This window comes from Gavialis gangeticus, unplaced genomic scaffold (genome assembly GCF_001723915.1).
Source record: "Gavialis gangeticus isolate Ggan-Ray unplaced genomic scaffold, GavGan_comp1, whole genome shotgun sequence".
Lineage (NCBI taxonomy): Eukaryota > Metazoa > Chordata > Crocodylia > Gavialidae > Gavialis > Gavialis gangeticus.
The window spans coordinates 19891969-19910296 of record NW_017729011.1 but is presented as its reverse complement, the minus strand read 5'-3'; the positions used below and the strand labels follow the sequence as shown (position 1 = coordinate 19910296).

Below are 18328 nucleotides of genomic sequence, written 5' to 3'. Positions count from 1 at the left end.
TTCAGCCTCCACAAGAGAAGGCTGAGGGGGGATCCTGTGGCCTGTTACAAACTAGTCAGAGGGGACCAGCAGGCATTGGGGGAGTCCCTGTTCCCCCGAGCACCGCCAGGAGTGACCAGGAATAACGGTCTGGCAGAGGAGAGATTTAGGCTAGATATCAGGAGGCGCTACTTCACGGTCAGGGTGGCTAGGATCTGGAACCGACTTCCAAGCCAAGTGGTGCTGGCTCCTACCTGGGGGTGTTTAAGACAAGGCTAGATGAACACCTTGCTGGGGTTGTTTGACCCCAGTACTCTTTCCTGCCACGGCAGGGGGTCGGACTCGATGATCTGCTCAGGTCCTTTCTGACCCAACCAACTATGAAACTATGAATTCTTGAACCTCCCAGACAAGAGCCAGAAACCGGATCCTAAGGGGCTCAAAGACAAAAAGGGAAGGGATTAGGTTCAGAAAAACAGGAGTGGCAAGCAAAGTTGCGACATTTTCAGAGCAGGTTTCCTTCCCTGCTAGGCAGGGTGACGTTGCAAGGCTGTGGGTTGCACGGCCTGCAGCGTGGATGCCTTATTTTTTACTCAGTCAGAAATACGTGGAGCAGAGCATCTCCTTTCCAGGCTCCCTGAATGCCCTGGGCTCATAGACAGTCCCCAGGTCACCCTGAGGGTCTGCACTGTGAACTCATATATAAACCCTCCGCTGCTAAAGCACGGGGAAGAGAACAACGCCGGTTCCAGGGTCCCTAATACAAGAGACGCTGCAAACGTCCCATGTGGTCCCAGGGAAAGAACTAAGTTGTAGGTATGTGTTGGACACCGTGAATTTTGCAATGGTTTGATGCACAAAAAAAAAAAAGCATCAGCTGGTCCCAAGTCAGCCAGGAGCCCTCAGCAAAGCCCTCTGTGTCACTTGGCCCGAGCGAGACATTTGCAACAGAACCTGAACACCAGCAAGTTTCTTGTGGCTTCGGGGCATTTAACATGGATCACGGCTTGGCTCCCGTGCTCCCGGCTGCTTGGTTCAGAAAGAGTTCACAGGAAGGATGGTCTTGTGTTACAACCCAGGCCGGGGACTTGGGGCGGCTGCATTCAGCTCCTGGCTCGGAGACCGCAGTGGTGGGGACCACACGTGGACAAATACCTCGAACGACTCACTCCACTCGAGCATCCCTCCGCTTCCCCCTGGCAGGGGCTTGGCTAGCAGCATCTCCCGTGCTTGCAGCAGGACGCTGAATCAAAATGCCCCCCATGTGCGACCCAGGATGGAGCACAGGGCCACTCTGTTTCCTTCCCCGGGCTCCATCAGCTTGGCTCCCAAAAGCACCGCTCTCTCCACAGCCAAATGAAAGAATAAACTGGCCCGAGGAAAAAGCCGGAGGGTTTTGACTGGCCTGACGACAAAAGCAAGCATGGGCCCTCATGAAATGCCTCCCACCGAGAAGACCCCGTGCTCTTTAGCAAGTGATGGGACCTTGCCGTGACACCAGTGGAGGTGTTCCCCACCGCCAGTACCACCCAGCATCCCTGAATCATGCGAGAGGAATCCCCACTCCATCTGGTGCTCCTGCTTCCGGCCATCGGAGCAGCTGTGATTACACAAAGGATTCCTGTTCGGGTTTAGCTATAAGCCCTACCTCCCCCGCCGTCTCTTTTGCCTATGCCCCCGAGCAACCGTGTAATAAACTGAGAGGGTCTCATACCCACTCCCTGGGGGCACAAGCACGGTGGCATGATCTTGCACGTGCAGTTTGCACTCTCTGCTGCTCCAGCTTCTCTAACAACTGCACCGTCTATGCTCCGTCAGGCTAACCTGTGGTCAGATATATTTCAGTAAAGAGGCAAGGATTCAACAGGACTGCACAGACCCATCCTTCAACCTCAGAAGATATTTCTTCCCTCCCGGGCATGCATAGGCCACTTGGTGGGACAATGCCAAGGTCACCTGCTCTGCAGCTGCCTGAGCTGCATCCGGGCTGAATCTGGGCATTAAGGGCAGGACAGCAAGAAATGGTGACCAAATGGGTCAAATGCCCCAGAGATGAGAAAAAAGCAATCAGGGCTCGTGGTAGAGGTGACAGCTTTTCTTAGACCAACTAGATTTTTGCAAAATCATTTCTTTAATTTTTTTGCAAAAATCTAGCCGGTCTAATAAAAGATATCGCCTCTAACCATGAGTCCTGATTGCTTTTTCCTTTAAACCCATACAGCTACAACCTGGGTACCAGAGATGAGGACTAACTTGCGAACCCCAGCTGGAGGAAGCCAGCCTGGACTGTCCCACACCTGTGCACAAGGCTGCACTGAAGAAATGGACCCTGCTTGAATCTCCTCCCAGCAGAGGTGAAGGGGGGACAAAAAGGCCTGTGAACGGGGAGCGAAGGAAGGGAACCTGGGTCAGGGGCAGGGAGGGTCTTTCCTTTGAAAACCCAGGTCCTGAATATTAAAAGCAAATGCACTAAGGGGGGAAGGTCGCAGGAAGGTTAGACGACACCAGCCCACACCCAGCAGCCCTGGAAAGCAGCTGAAAACAAAGGAGGTCCACGGCCAAGCCTGCAGTCCAAGGGTCTTGCCCTGGGCGTACAGCAACTTGTAGTAAAATTAGAACCCATGGCTAACCCGTACATCGGGCGTGAGCACACACACATGCACGTGGACGCACGTGCATACACGCAGACTCCTGAACTGGCTGATATTACTCATCCTGTTTACACGCTGCACTCTCCAGGCAGATGCATTCCCAGGAACTGGGCGTGAGTTTTGGTTTGGGGTTTTTTTTGGAGGGGGGGGAGCTACTCTTGCAAAAGTCCTCCAGGCAAAACGAAAGAGGACAAATCTTTTGTGCTGGGCTGTGTCGGATGGCTGCGCCACTGTGCGTGCCTGGATGCGTATGGGGGGAGGGAAGTGTTAATCCACAGGCGTGCTCTTGCGTACGCATGCAGGCTTTTAGTGGAGAGGCTCCTGGACCGAAGTCCCAGGATTGAACACTCCCAAATTTGAACCTATATAATTTTTTTCAATAGCAGTGTGACCCTCACCCCTGAGCCTTCAAATCCTAACACAAACATCCTCTTGCCCTGCGCTGTCTAAAATGTAGCTTTAAATCTGTGAGTATACGACTGTCAAAATGTATAACAGAAATAAAATGCGACATAGAAAAACCGAGAGCAAGAGAGCTCCTAGGCCACAAACCAAATCAGTCCTCATGTTCATGCAGGATTGTGACTGCAGCTGGATGCAGGGCTGAGATACATTTTGCACTGTGGGTTTTTTTTATGGCCGCATGATCTTGCAGTCCCTCCCCCATATAAATAAAAGCTCTGATCTCGTGTGAACCTGCAGTATCCCAAACCTTCTGGGTGTGATGAGAGCTGAATGGCTCAGTGAGTTGGGAAGGAGCCTTATCCTTGTCAGTCCCTGAGTAGGGGGTCAGCGAAGGCTGTCCTCTTCTCGGTGACCCACGTGCAGTGGGTTTGGTGGGTCTTACATAGCTCAGCCACGGCAGAGGAGTATCCATGCCACAAAGTAATCCGCTGACACTAACTGCCCGCAGTCAAAAAGCCGAGGGCTGGACAGACCCTCGGGACTGAACTCACTCCTACGTGGCTGGGTGAAGGCACGTGGATGTAGAAGTTGGGCCATTACCGCCCTCCGCATCAATCCAGGGCCAGTCACCTCCAAGGCAGTCAGGCCGGGGTCCTTCATCGGTGCTGAATTTGCATAGACTCCAAACAAATGAATAAATGAAAATCTACTCAAAATACCCACCCTCCACACACCGGTATTCCCATCCCCTGGGCTCTAGCACAATTGTTTCTCGCACCTAAGTTCTGTCCTGGGAAAATCGTTAGTCAAGGTGCCAAGGAAGCTGGAGGAGCAAAGTTGCGTGTGCGTCTACAGCTGACCTGGCAAAACCCTGATGCAGCTTTCAAAGTCAGGTCTCATCCAGAGAAGCCCCTTTTCTCGTCTTGGGGCGAGAATGCAGAAGCAGCAGCAGGAAGAGAAAGAAAAATGGTCCCAGAAGCTCGATGTTTGTACATGCCACGTGCACCAGATGGTCATGGAGGAGCGCTGTGACCTGAAGGCTTTGATTTGCACTGGGAGCTGGGGAAGATCCTCCCTTGCTTCTTCCCCTGCCACCTTCGCTCAAAGCCATCAGTGCAAGGATGCTTGAAAGGACTCTGAGCTTATTAAAACCAGGGGGACGAGGGAAAGCAAATGCCTTCCCCCCTGGCGCACACAGCTGGCTCTACTAAAAATCAAAAGGGGAAGGGAGAGACGATATCATGAGAAATTAACCCTTTCTGGACTACACCTTTGCATGCCGGGGCTGTTCTTTGACACGCTGCTTGCTCACTTCCGAGGCCCAAGCAGGCTATAACAGCTCTACAATAATACACAGCAGGCCCAACCCGGTGACCAGGAACACATGGACGCCCGAGTGCCTGCATCCTCGCCCTCTCTTTCAGGTCACTCTGCCCCCTCTCCCCACTTGTGCAAAGTCAGCCCCACACAAGGAGAAGTAAGACACAGCCTGGCACGCAGAACCAGATGCAGGCGGAAACTGGAGAGGTCCCTGTTGTGCCTACTCAGTTGACTTTTGCAGCTGGCCTTCACAATAGGGCGCCTGAAGACTCAAGTTCTCCATCAGCGCTGCCGCAGGTGCAAGCCCTTCTTATCCTACGTCCTTCCGTGCAGGAAGACACCAGGCCGGAGAACGAGCTCCCGAGAAGCATAACCAACCAATTTTCATACCAGACACTGGCACTATGGCAAACAGCTCTGCTTTTCAGTCTGTTTCTCATCTTCTCCCTTCCTGATGGTTTCTTCCCCCTTAGATTATTTGCCCTTTCCTTTCCTCTTTTGTTTCCCACTCTCTCAACTGATTTCTCCCCACACGTAGCCTTCAGAACGCAAAGCCTCTGTCCTGAAAGTATTGCACTGAAAAGAAACCCATTTAAACATACAGAGAGGAAATCTATTTCTTCAATATCACTACAGAGGGCACATCTCCATGTTCATTAATGTGCCTTTCCTACTGCGCATTAAGTTTAGTACCTCTAATATGAGGTACTACATAAAGGCGCGCTAGCAAAGGTGAACGTTTTTTGAAACGCTTAATGCACAGTAGATGAATTCTCCTGTGCATTAGCACAGTTTTTGCCATGACACACTAATAGAATAGTATTAAGTATGACTAGCCTATATTTTTATTAAGTAATAGAACAGAATAGTCTTCTGCGCATTACAGTGTCTCATGTAGACGAGCCCAGGGGGAATCATCGTACCGCAGGACTTAAAAACAGATATTGCTCACCTAGACTGGATTATTTTGCCTCTTCCCATCCCCAACCCTGGCCACATCCTGCTTGGTTCGAGGCAGCATTCTGGTGGGGACAAATGAGTTCCTGTGACCAGACATGCACCAACAAGTATAGGCTATGTGAAGGCAGTTGCATTCATTCATCACGTCAGGGTCCCATCAAAGGAAGGTGCAGCAGTTAGGACGATGCCGTGAGACCAGGTAACCAGCCTTTCTGTAAAACCTCGAGCAACGATGAAGCCATATAACTGAGTTTGGACAAGCACACAGACAATCACATATCCTGGTGTAATTTCCCTTGCTTCTGTAAACCCATGTAAATGACTTTAGGATCAGGAACGGGCAGATGTTCAGCTATTTCAGAATAGCTTATACAGTGAATGGGTGCAATTGCACCTTTTTATTACAGGGAAACAGGGTTCGCCTTAAGCAAATGGTGTTCTAGGGGTGGACATAAACAGCACCTGTATCAATGCCATTTACACACACAGAGTTTGACTCAGATCTTCTCAAGGATAATCTGCATAAGGCAGGACAAGATGACCCTGATTTTCAGGCTTTTTGTTGTCTGTCTGCTACTCTTGTCCCCTGGAGTAATACCAATTACAGCCATGCAAACATGTTGCCTGTTTGCAGACATAAAACAAAAAAGGAATAGAATTCCAGATTTTAAAAAGTCCCTAAAAAGGTGAATGCAAAACTGACGGGTGCCGTCTGGACTTCAGTTAAGAGGACCAGGCAGAGGGAACATTCTCAAAGCACATTTTGAGTTAAACAAAGGAAATAGTTATTCACCTGGTATGCACTGTTCATTTTTCTTATGGAGTTTTGTCATTTGAAATAGTCTTGTATGACTAGTTTAAGACCAAAATAAACTCTGTGTTTGGTATGTCTGTTTCTAAATTGGAAGGGAAAAAGAAAAGAAAAACACATTATTGAGGCATTTTCCCCTCTCCTCCCATTCTGAAATTGCAACTATTTTCTCAGACTCTTACTTTTCCTACACTGAGTACAGACAGTCTTCACATAGTCTCAGAGCACCCACCGATAGGAAGCCAAACATGACGTGCTGAAATCCTGTTCTTCTCACCAACCATGAAGCCATGTGCTGCAAGGTGCAAATTGGCTTTTTTGCAAGGTTCAAGGATCCAGAAGATTGGATCCGGTCCACTGCAGAGATCAAGAACCTTATTCTATGTATCTCAAGTACCAATATGGTCCTTAATGCTCCAATATCCAAGCACCTCATAATCAAATTATACTTAGCCTTCTGCCACCCTTGGGAGGAGGGCTTGTGGCACTGCTATCATCCCTGTTTCATAGATGAGCAACTGAGGCACAGAGATTGGGATGAGGTCTACATTATGAATTTTTGGTGGCACAGCTATGATGGTGAGTGGCAAGGAGCGACTAAAACAGCTGCCATCAGCAAAAGCCCTTCATGTAGGTGCAGCACCGAAAGCGTCTGGGAGTAACAGCTCTCATACGGTGATTTTTCCATGGCATTTTTTCATTTTGGCGGCATGGAGGTGTTTCTTCTTTTACTGTGTGCATCTGTCCTGCTGTGTCTCTCTGTATCCAAATTAGCCTTCTGGCTATCCCCCCCCCTCTAAAACTTTTGCTGGGTTAGTATTAAGGCTATGATATGGCTTTTTTTAGAAAAAAACATTTGTGTGGTGGCACAAGCCTGGGCGCAGTGCATTTCCCTGCACAGCCGCACTGGTGACTCTTTGCTAGAGTGGACCTGCCTTTAAGCATGGTTTTTCGTCAACGGGTGGCTGGTTTTGATGCATGTGAGAGAGAGGAAGTCAGCTCAGAAAATCGAGTTGCAAGAGATGCTTGTACCTGTGCTTCCGGCTGCTGGGGGCAAAATCAGGATGACACGTCACAGCAAGGACAGAACGGCTTTGCGGTGCCGCACCTCAGGCGGGCAGGCAAGTTGGGAGGCCTGTTTAGACGCCCCACGTGCCCACCGCAGATTTATAAAGCGGCCCGGAGCCTATCTCAGCACTTCCTCTTTTATTTTTCTTTTCCTCCCTGCCTCTCTTCCTCCTTAATCAGAAAGCAGATCAATTCTGGGTAGTCACTAGCAGGAAGTGCTAAATTTGGGTTGTCACTCCCCTGCCTTCACACCACTCACTGCATTGAGCATTCGCAGCTCTAGGGACCAAACAGGCAGTCGCCACCAGAGCCAGATTTTCAAAGCTAGTCAGGCCGGTCCAAGCAAGCAGTTCTTGCTGGGATGTACTCAGGTTTTCAAAACAGCTCAGCACCATCGTGCACCCAATGGACCGAGCTTTCCAAAATCCAGCCCCTCCTTGTGGGGTCTCTGTGGGGAGCTGAGCTCCTCTTGAACGTGGCACATAGGAAAGATCTGTCCATAAAGCCATGCAATCCCATCCAACCTTTCCTAGCGAACCATTCATCTGAAGAGCTCAAAGCGGTTGGCAGACTTTGCTAATGTGCATGCAGGGATCATAAGAGCCACCTCCAAAATCCAAGTGCCACAAGGGTGGAGCCTGGCAGCACGCAGCATCGTTACACAATGGCGCAATGGGGAATGCTGCATGCCACTGTGAGAGTTTGGGAAAAGTTTGGGCCACCTAGAAAGCAACCGCTGAAACTGAGATTTGGGTCAGACATCAAGGCAGACTCTAGCATTCATGCAAAAAATGCCACAAGATGTTAGTACTTTACTTTTATCCCTGACCACAGACAGCAACAAGGAGTGAACATGGCATTTTAAATGGCTTCTAACCCACAGGCTTTAGCAGAGATACTCCTTCCTGGCGTGGAGTCCATCACACCCTCTCCTCTCGAGGCACTGCAATTTCTCCTAGCCCTCTCAGGAAAGCTTATCCCATCCTACCAGGAAAGGCAGACGTGGCTTTCTCCGTGGCAATAAGGTCACAGTTTGCAATCTGGAGCCTGTGCCCAAACCCTGTGTGTGCGAGAGAAAGGCATAGATGCTGACTAGCCTCTGCCCTGGTATTGCTATTTGTATCCCATCACCATGAAGAAAACCAGCACAGGACAGGAAGGGACATCCTGCATTTGCAGGCAGTCATGTGCCCAAATCCCCTATATAGCCACTTCATCCAAACTGTGCTGCTGCTTATCACCGTAGCTGGCCATTTACCTACAGCCCCAGCTTCTAGGATTTCACAGAAATCTGCACTCTTATTTTTTTTTTCCAAGTACATTTCTAGTCCTCCTAGTTGCAGAGAAGAGCTTGAAAATGAGACCTCAGGCTCCATTAAATGTCCATCATCCGCGAGGCAAATGAAAAGAATGTGCTCAGTGCTTCTTTAAAATCTTCTTGATTCCTTTTTTCTTTTTAAATCCATCTCTCGGAGTATTTTGGGAGCCTGACTCCCAGGTTGTGAGTGCCCAGGGCTGACTGGGACTTTCCTGGGTGCAAAGTTGTGCAACATTTGCACAGTGAGTTGCATTCACCAAGACGCTGATTTTCCCTGCGTTTGGGGCTAGACGGGTTCGCCCCACAGCATTTGACTTTGACTAAAGTTAACCTCAAAGCCAAACACGAATGCAGCCACAGTGTCTCATCTAAAGCCTCTCAATCCAGCCCAAAAACTTGGCTCTGGGGTCATTCAGAACGAGACTCAGTGAACGTGCCTAAAGCTGGCCTGAATTTCGGGACTGTCACCAATAAAAAGGCTGGGTCTCTGTCTTGCCAGGCTCTAGGAAAATCACCCTTCACTTGGCATCTCTGGGGACTCTTTTCCTCACTACGCAGCATGTGGTACCCTCTCCCTGCTAAGACACCTCCATTCCAAGCGTTTTAGTTTCAGATGGCTGGGTGACATGACAAGGGACATGGATTGAAATCACAGCACCGACTAGGAGCTGCTCCACTGTAAGGCTGCACGCTAATCCCTGCCCAGCCCAGCCCAGCCCAACCGCTACCCCCCATATAGGTTCAATGAAGCATCCTGCTTTCCTCCAACAAAAGAAGCCAAAACCTAAATGCATCTTTTTCCACAGTCTGGATGGGGAAGATTTTTTTGCCTTTTTAGCCAGCATTTCCCCCAGAAACTCCAGGTGGTGAGAGATCAGCCAAGCTGCGGGCTCCGTACCCTTTACCACGGCTCAGTACAGTGGCTGACACGTCGGCCCATCTGGCTTCGGCGCTTGCTTGCACTCGTTATGCTCTTCATGACGTCCCGGATACAATATAGGGCCGGGAGGGCCCGAGCGAGTAAAATTAGAATGGACCAGAGCCCAGAGGAAGGAAGACCTTTGTGGTTAAAGCCCAGGTCAGGACTCAAGAGACCGCGGGTTTTCTTCCCAGCTTGGCCACAAGCTCGCTCAGACACAAATCTCACTGATTTCCAGTGCTTTCGTTTTGGCAGCCCAGTCCAAGACTCAAGGGTCTGATTTTTCCAGGGGAGCTAAATGCAGTCCTTGCTGACGAGACAGGCACTCGAAAGCAGGACACACTTGGCAACACGGCTCCTTTTGTTTCTTGCCTCAGTTTCCCTGCCGTGAAACAGGAATTCTTCCTGAGAGCGAAGCATCCCGGGCAGCCCGTGCAATGGGAGCTGGAAGGTAGGTCCTAGGCATGCATGTCCATGGGAAGAGGCTGCAGCGCAGCCGGAGAGGAAGAGTTAATTGCAGAGCAGGCTGAAGGCTGCTGTCGTCACAACCCCGTGGGATCCCACGGAAAACCCTACCCTGTGCCAGAGTCGCGGGTCCAACAGGAAGCCTGGAGGGGCTATTCCCATCCCCGAGTGGGAACGTGGCAAGGACAAACAATGCAGAAGGAGATCGCTCGGAGCTTTCCAGCGGCGCGGGGACTTTCTCGTGTCCCATCCTTCCCTCCCTGCACTGCCCTGTCAATCATGCGCGGATGTTACCGACTTCCCTGTTTGGCTCTTCCAAGCAAAAAAAAAAAAATGGTCTGCGCAAAAAAAAAGTGGTCTGTGCACACACTGCATTTAAACCCTGCATCCTCGTTCTCATCCCAAGCATCTCCACCCATCCTAACCTACGGGATGCTGCGACATCCTCCTGTGCTTTCAGTCTGACTCTCTGCCCCCTTCCTCGCGCTTCCCACCAGTTGCTTTGCTTTTTTGCTGAACACTGAGCAAAGACGGACGGTGCCCAGGGTGACACGTTGGGTCTTTCTGCCGGGGTGGGGGCTGAGTAAATGAGAAGAGACTCTAACCCCAAAGGACTGAAGCCCTGCTCAGTAGTGCGGTAGGGGGCTGCACGGTGAAGGGCAGGAGCAGGAAACACGAGCACTTCCCTCTGAAGCATGGAAAGGGCGAGGAGTTGAGAGAGAGAAGGGAAATTGAAACGTTAACGAAACAGGGGAAGGGGGCGGGGGAGAGAGAGAACGGGCTTCAAAACTTGGCCCTTCCTAAGCGCCGGAGCACCACGGGAAAAAGCCCAGGCCAATGGGGGAAGGGAGGGGGCACTGAAGCAAACAAGGATTCTGCTGATAAAGCAAATGTGACTCAATCACACGCTTGTGCAAAGATGTCACAACAGCCCTGAAAAATTACAGGCTCCTATTTCAGGCCTCCGGGCCGGCGCTGTCCTCGCTCGTACAATGCGCTCTGTTCTGCTGTCAGCGTCTCTCAGCAAGTGCCCCTAATTTACTGGCTGGGAACCCACTGTCGCAGGAGGCAATAATAGCTGCAGTGTAGTGCTGGCTCCCAGCAGCTCTTGGGCCAGCAGCGGTTTTTCAGTGGGTAAATGCGGGGACCCTTTCAGTCCTGACTTGCTGTCGCTGCTAGTGGCTGTCTGGTCGTTCGGAGCCGTCGGGCCGTCTCCCCCCGTGCATCCCGGCCACCCCGGGAAACGAGAAGCTGGCAGTGCAAGGCCCAGTCTGTGAGCACCAGCGAGGCCAGCTCTGCCCATGGCGGCTCATTTAGCTCCCCTCAGCACCATGCGACAGCATCTCAGGATCTCTACGTTACTGATCCTAGGTCAGGCGGCGTCACCGCTGAGACACACCGGCTAAGAGACTTGCCAGAGGGTCTCCTTGGGAGTTGGTGGCAGAGAACGGCCCCAACACCCTCCCTTGCACGTGCTAGACTGGGTGCTAATAATCTCAAACTGCTGCATCATTTTATATCTATTTCCGCTCTCTTCCTGGGTCTGCTCTGCCGATGCTGAATGCAGTTACATCCAGGGATGCATTTCCTCGGGGCTGTTGTCCTCCAGCATCCCACAAGGCACCACAATAATCTGCGTGTGAAGCCCAAACCACACCAATGCATGGAGGAAGAAGACAAGCTGGCAGGGGCAGCTAGCAATAGACCAGGTTTTGCTTTTGCACCAACCTCTCGGCTTACTCCTGCTTTTGAACACAAAGCAAAGGAAGTAGGAGATCCCAGATGAACCCCAGAGCCTGCCCCAGAGGAGTAGCCCGGTATGGCCACTTCCATCCCAGAGCAGTGTGTGGAGGCAGGTGACACAGCTAGGGGAAGCCGAGGAGCCCGTAACTTTGCCTGGCTTGCAAAGCACAGGGTTTGATCCTTCATTGCTGCGTTTCTGCGCTGCTGCTGTTAATCCCTCCAAACGGCAGCCAGGAGCAAACTCAGCGCAGATGCCAAATGGGTCACCCACCCCGAGACCAAGCTCCTCCCGAGGGGCACCTCTTCCGCCTCAGCTCAAATTATCCCGTGGAGCAAAGAAGGGGGTGACGGGCATGGAGGGATGATTGCCTACCTGCCCCTACAAGAAACCTGGAGGCAAAAAGGGGGGAGAATGGCACCAAAGGTGGCATTCACCCCAGCTTCCTGCTGCAGCTGAGTCTGGGGTGGGGACGATGCAGAACAGACAGGGTCTGCAATGCAGAGCATCCAGCCTTTCCTAGGGAACAGGCAGCATCCACTAACGGCGGCCGCTTGCCCTGCAAGGAACCAGCAGAGCGGGATTTGTTTGCACTGAGATGGCGTGCGTAGTCCAGGCTCCCCCTCCAAGCCCTCGGCAGCCTCCGTGGCTGCCGGCTGCGTGGCTGCTCTCGGAGGGGAATGCATTGCAGCCCCACAGGTCACCGCAGATGATTATGGCCTTTTAATTACACACAACAGCTCTTTGATGGGCTACGGGCAAATTAGAAACGATCTCATTGCCCTTGCTATGCTCGGAGCAGATCAGGCTTCAACAGGCCGTGTTTCCGAGGGGGGAGCTGGAAACGGGGGGTCGTTCTGCCGAGAAAAAGAACAGGATTCGGTTTCACGCTGCGTGTCCCGAAGGCCCTCGCGATAACAAGGCCCACGCGTGCTGCACACCAGCCGCCACAGCGATAGGTCTGCTTTGCCCGGCTCTTTTTGGAAAGGCGCCTTTCACTTCCACCTGGAGCAGCCGTGAGGCTTGGGTGGGAGGACTTCGATTAGCCTCCCACCTTCCCCCAGCCAGATGCCCTCCTCCAGAGGTGCATGGCCTGCCGCGGCGGCGCTGGGGATGGGGCCAGGTCGCTGTTCAGTTTTTGCGTTCATCTGCCAAAGAAGTGAACGCCGATCCCTCCAGGAAAGCAAGTCTGTGTGGGGAGGGGGCTTTGCAAGCTGGGCTGGGGTGGTTCCCAGCTATTTTAGGACCGGCTGTCTCCAGCAAAGGAGCAGGTTGCCTTGGGGCTATTTCTCTACAACAGAGGCATGGAGGGAAAGAGGGCTGTAGGGTGAAGGCGTGCCAGACTGGAAGAGCTGGGATCCGCTCTGGGCCAGGAAGGAGGCTTTGTGTCCTAGGGGTCACTCTTTGTGCAAAGCCCTTTGGAAAATCTGGCCTTGGGTTCAGCACAGAGGTCTTCTGAGCAACACAGTCACTGTGTGCCTCAGTGTTCCTTCTGCAAAATGGGGAGATCCACCCTTCTTGTCTTATGGGATCGAGCTAATCCATTAAATTGCAAGGTCTTCAGGGCACTGTTTTTAAGGTGGAGGTGTAGGGCACCAAGCACAAAGTGACTTTGGCCCGGGACTCTCTATGCCGCTGGAAAACAGATGAATAACCGTAGTGATCTGAACGACGAGGAAGGTGGCGCAGTTGCTATATGTCTCTCTGAGGCCGGAGCCGGGGGGTGGGGAGGAAAGCTAACCCTCTCCCACATCAAGCCAGCGGTGTTGATTTAGCAAATCAAGGGTAAACCTGGCCCAAACCTTCTTGACCTCCTTCTGCCCAGCCCTGGTCTCAGCATTCAGGCTCCCTGTCTGCAAACAGATCCATTACAGTAGCAACCAGTGCAAGGGTGGCTGGTGTTAGTGAGCTCTCCAATGGGTAACATGAACTGCTAGCAGCTAGGGCAGGGGGTGTTAACCCTTTGAAAACACAGTCTTCCCACTCCTCCATGCTAAGGCAAGTCGGAGCCAAGATGCTGTCCATATTTTCACAGAGGACAACCCTCCTGGGGCCAGAGTATCAAGGCCAAGATCACCAAGAGGTGGTCAAACTGCACCAAATGACACAGGTTGCAACTGGCTGCTGATGGATGTCAGTGCCACTTGAGGCCTTTTTGGGTGGTGAAAAGCACCCTTAGGAATCTAAGGGATTTTTTATTAATAGCAGACATGGATCAGAGGCCCTCAGGACTGCCAGACACAACAAAATAATATTTACAGCATCCGCATGGCAGGTCCGGGCTGCCACGAACCCAGACCGGCCCCTTGCCATAGTGCAGGGTCCACTCTGGCATCTGACCTCCCGCCTGGCACAGAAGTAATGCAGAAGGCCATGGGGGGAGGTGGGTTCACCTCATTCATGCACCCTCTGGGCTAAAGCACCTGTGGGTGTAAGTCAAGAAGCACCCAGTCTCACTTACAGAGCCTTCCCCATGGCTGCCTGTATCCTGAATCATACTGTGGGTCCTTTACTGTGGGTCCTTTATATACAGCACTGATCATCCCTTGCTGCCAAACATGCATGTCCAGATGGGTGATGGAAGCTGCTTACTTACAGATGTCTTATGTACGGCCCGTACCTGCGGTATTCTCCCCTGGTCCGCGCTGACCGCCATATAGGGCCTACAAAAAGCCAGGATTGCCATAACGCAATGTCAGCCCTAACCTGTGGGTGAGCATGACTCCACACCTGCACCCACCAGGGTTGAGTTTGGCCCAGGCTGCAACGAGGCTTGTTGCACCCTGCTTCCACCCCACCTACCATGCCCATGCAACACGGGAATAGGAGTTGGGAGGGATATTGCCTTATTTTGTGGGGTTCCTGAGTCTGTTTTCCATGCACAGCGTCCTACAAACAGCTCCAGCCAGACGGATTATATTACGGGGCTGTGTGCATGCATTAATCCAGATTTGAGATAATTACAGTCATCCACTTGGCATAATGGGGTTTAATTGATCCAACATGGCTGGCGTTTGTGCCTGTCACCAGCATACAGCTGGCATCGAATGCCCCACAAGCTGCTTTCCACCGGCCGCACCGTGACTTCCAGCACAAGCAACAAGGGAACCCCACCTGATGCAGTAATATCGCCGCCTCCCTCCTGCCCCATAGCTGAAGTATGAGCCCCTTTCTCTTTGCCTCCATCCTCCCGTAGCCTTTCGAAGCCACCCCTGACATGGCTACAGGGCCAGGGAGCTTGGTGGCAGGAGCAGGGGCATGGTGTCGAGCGTGGAGACCGAGCCCTGCTGGCAATCCCTCGGCTGTCAGCTAACTGTTACGCACCTGGGTGCCACGGTTTGGAATCAAATACGAGGTGAGCAGGGGAAAGAGGCAGGTTGCTGACACCCAAGAAAGCTGCTCTCCTGGCCCAGATCCTGGTCTCCTTGGAGAATCGGTGACCTCTGCCACAGAGAAAGCATCGTCTCTGAAACCTAAGAGAAGCACCACCTAATTGGAAACAAGTGATCTTCTATTCTGTCTCTGGCACCGGACAATCGCAGGAGGGACCGCGTGGAGGTACTCGCTCCTCTCCATCGCTGCAGCACGTTGCAAAGGCCAGTCTCTTACCCTCACCCTGCCCATCCGCTTTCTGCACTGGGGCAGGACATCCCGGGAGAAGCAAGCTGGCTGCTTACGTGCTGCAGGATGAGGCCTGATAGCTGCCAAATCCCGGTTGCCTTGTGTAAGAGCCCGTTCCCCTCTCGAAACCTGCCTTGAAAGAGGCAGGAGCTGATTCTGCCATGGGGCAAACGTGGATTTCCCTGGATGGCAGAATTGCACCCCCCTGTACCTTCTTCAAAGCACCGGCAATATCGTGGGGGGATCTGCCCTGCTCAGTCTGGCTGCTGGCTCCTGATCCCCGCCGAAGCCTAAGAACCGGAGGGGCTTGGAAATCCCGCAGACCCCGGGCACTTTGCAACCCTGTGGGAGCGAAGGACATGCTGTGTAGAAAGTGGCCTCTAGGCTTGCATTTCTGGATGGGGTCCAGGCTTAATTAGGATACGCCAAATCCAATCAGATAGCCTCAGTTAATTGAGTTTGGCAATGTCAGGTCAATGTCCAGTGGGCTCCAGCATTCCTCGCATTCAAGGCAGCCTCCAGATAAATAAAGAGGTCCAGGGCTGGGAAGGGGAGGAAGATTTGAATAAAAGCTTTGGTTTTCGGACCTTTCCGCCATGGAACAACAGGCTTAACCCCTTGTGTGCTGTACCTTGTGTTCACGTGGCCCAACCTCCTGCAGCTCACGAAGCCCAGCCCTGGAGGAAGACCCCAAACAGGTAGCCAGGGGGCAAAGTGCCAGAGCAGTGAAAGAAACGGGGGAGCATCCCATGCTCGGCTTCCCTTAGACCCCCTCACTCTTCTCAAGGGCTGGCAGGTTGGATATTGCAACAGTGCGATTTCCGTGGCGCACGGTGGTAAAGGATGGGATCCTCTTCATTTCAGCCTTTGCAAACAGTGGGGTTTTCAATATCCAGCATGGTAAGACTTGGAGAGGCCAAAACCCTCTGGCAACTCTCAGCTCCCACCTCCCCAGGGCACTGCATTTCTGTATGCCGGACCCCTGCCAGAACCTGGCAGGATCTGATTCACAGAGTCACTGAAATTTAGGGCTGGCGGGGACCTCGTGAGCCCATCGGGTCCAGCCCCCCTGCTCAGCCCCCCGATGCTCCTGATCTACAGAGGAGAGAATGACACTTTGGATTTTGCAATGCATCGCCTACACTAGAAATAGGGGAAGAGCACCTGTCCTGTCTGTGCAAACAGGGAGTGGGGAAGCAGCTTGCCTATGTTCACAAAGTTGGGACGAGGTCCCAGAGCCACTTCTGCCCGGCCATACGCTCGGCATTACATCCTGCTGCCCCTCCTTCCCCCTGAGCCAGCATGTCGAACCACCTTGTGGGTCTCCTCGCAGCCCCAGACTTGGAGCCGCAGGCACTTGGGGAGGGTGTGTGGCTAACTTGTGGCATACCTGCCCAAAAGGCTGGTCCCAGTTATGCTACAGGAAGGGCCACAGCAGTCCTTAATGCTATGAACTTTCCAGCCTTAGTGACCTTACCTGAAAGGAAACCCCGCCATATGCACATACCTACCTACCTCCCCTGGATAAATGGCTGGGTCGAGCCTGCCTGCAGTGACAAACCTTTACCCTGAATATTTGTGAGTGGCTTCCCCCTGCCATTTTCACACTAGCAGGACTCCAAGAACAGCCAGTTTCGTGATGCGGTGCATCCAATACAACCCAGCAAGAGCAAAATTGTCCTGGAGCATACCCCATGCGAGGAACCAAGCTAAATTCGCGGCAAATAGGGACCTAACAAACAGCTCAATGAAAATGGTGCTGAATGCCCAAGCTGAGCTAGTGTTTAATGTGCCGTCCTCCCTGCTATCAGCACCCATAGCCAATGTTCAGCCACCACATCTAGATTCTGCTCCTCTAATTAATAAGCTCTCCCTACAATCCAGGGCACTCTTCAGAATAACGCATCTCATGTAGTATTAGCCACTTATCTCCTCCACACTTTCCAGCTGATTTACTCCAAAATAAATGGTGTGGAACGGCTGGAACAGAAGCTCAGTCACTGGAAGACCCCTTGTGAAAGTAACTGTTGGCCTTTTTTGGTTGCTCTCATTTCCTCCTTTCGTGAAGACTATTTAGGATGCGTTGCCTTCTTGGGGTCACTGTCTCTGGCTGACAAGAGCGGGTGCTGTCCCCTGTATGGTTTCGAACCTGGTCCCAAAGAGTACCTCTATAAAGGCATCATCATCAAGCATGGCTTGAGCATCTCATGTAGACTCACGTGGAGCAAGCAACACCCTCAATCTCTCAGTGACCTGGGAGTCGTGCAATGCCCACGTGAGCAGGAATGGGCTTTGCAAAGTGGAAGGTGGCGTGTGTTTTGCTCCAAGACACAAACAAGCAAGAGACTGGGAAGCAGAAGTGGGATGATCGTTAGCAGCTAATTTCATACCACGTGCTTTCCAGACTCGGAGCAGATCTCCTTGTGGTCACCGTGTCTCTCGACATTTAAACTAGCACCAGGAATGGCCCAAGCTTGGCAGATGCCAGCTGAGCATCGCCTCCAAAATCCAGACAAGAAGCTGGGTAGCTACTGGAGCAGTCAGCAGCAGGTAGCAAATGTCTGCGTATCCGGCTTCATCCTCCTTTTAAACCAGCTGGGGTTAGACATTCAACTGGCATAAACTGACTGGGCAGTAACTCTGCTGGACCCAAAGCAAGAGAGACCAAGCTGAGTGAATGACCCCAAGATTTGAATGCAAAGGCAGCATTAGGTAAGGGAAAGGAGGATGGCAACCCAGAGCTTTGCTCAGGACCAGACTCTCCGTGGAAATGCCAAGCAAAAGCCCTGCCCTTCCATCCCCTTCTGCATCTGGCTGCTGTTGCTAAGGCCATCCCTTTCCAACTCACAAACAGACGAGATGGTTCATTAATAAGCCTCGGCTTCTCCTCGCACGTCTGATTATGATCTCTCAGCTCGGATCCGTGCTCATGTTACACGCTTCCCTCAATAATGATTTCTTTGCTCTTTAAATCCCGCACTTATCTACTCCTCCATGTCAATAATGGAGGGTGTCCCTCCCTTCCCCCCACCCTGGGCTCCCCTTGCTCTCTCCTTGATCACCTTTTGCA

At 52.1% G+C, this 18328-nt stretch overlaps 1 protein-coding gene across 4 annotated transcripts in view; it reads right to left on the bottom strand.

Moving 5' to 3' along the window:
• Positions 1-18328, bottom strand: part of RXRA (retinoid X receptor alpha) — a 206647-nt gene that overhangs the window by 68150 nt on the left and 120169 nt on the right. The window contains exon 1 of one of the 4 annotated variants that reach the window (XM_019510777.1): positions 14962-15097. The exons of the other annotated variants lie outside the window; for them this stretch is intronic. The gene's annotated coding sequence lies outside the window, so the exon portion shown is untranslated. Of the gene's footprint in view, positions 1-14961; positions 15098-18328 lie in introns of those variants that run through there. 4 annotated transcript variants of the gene reach the window in all.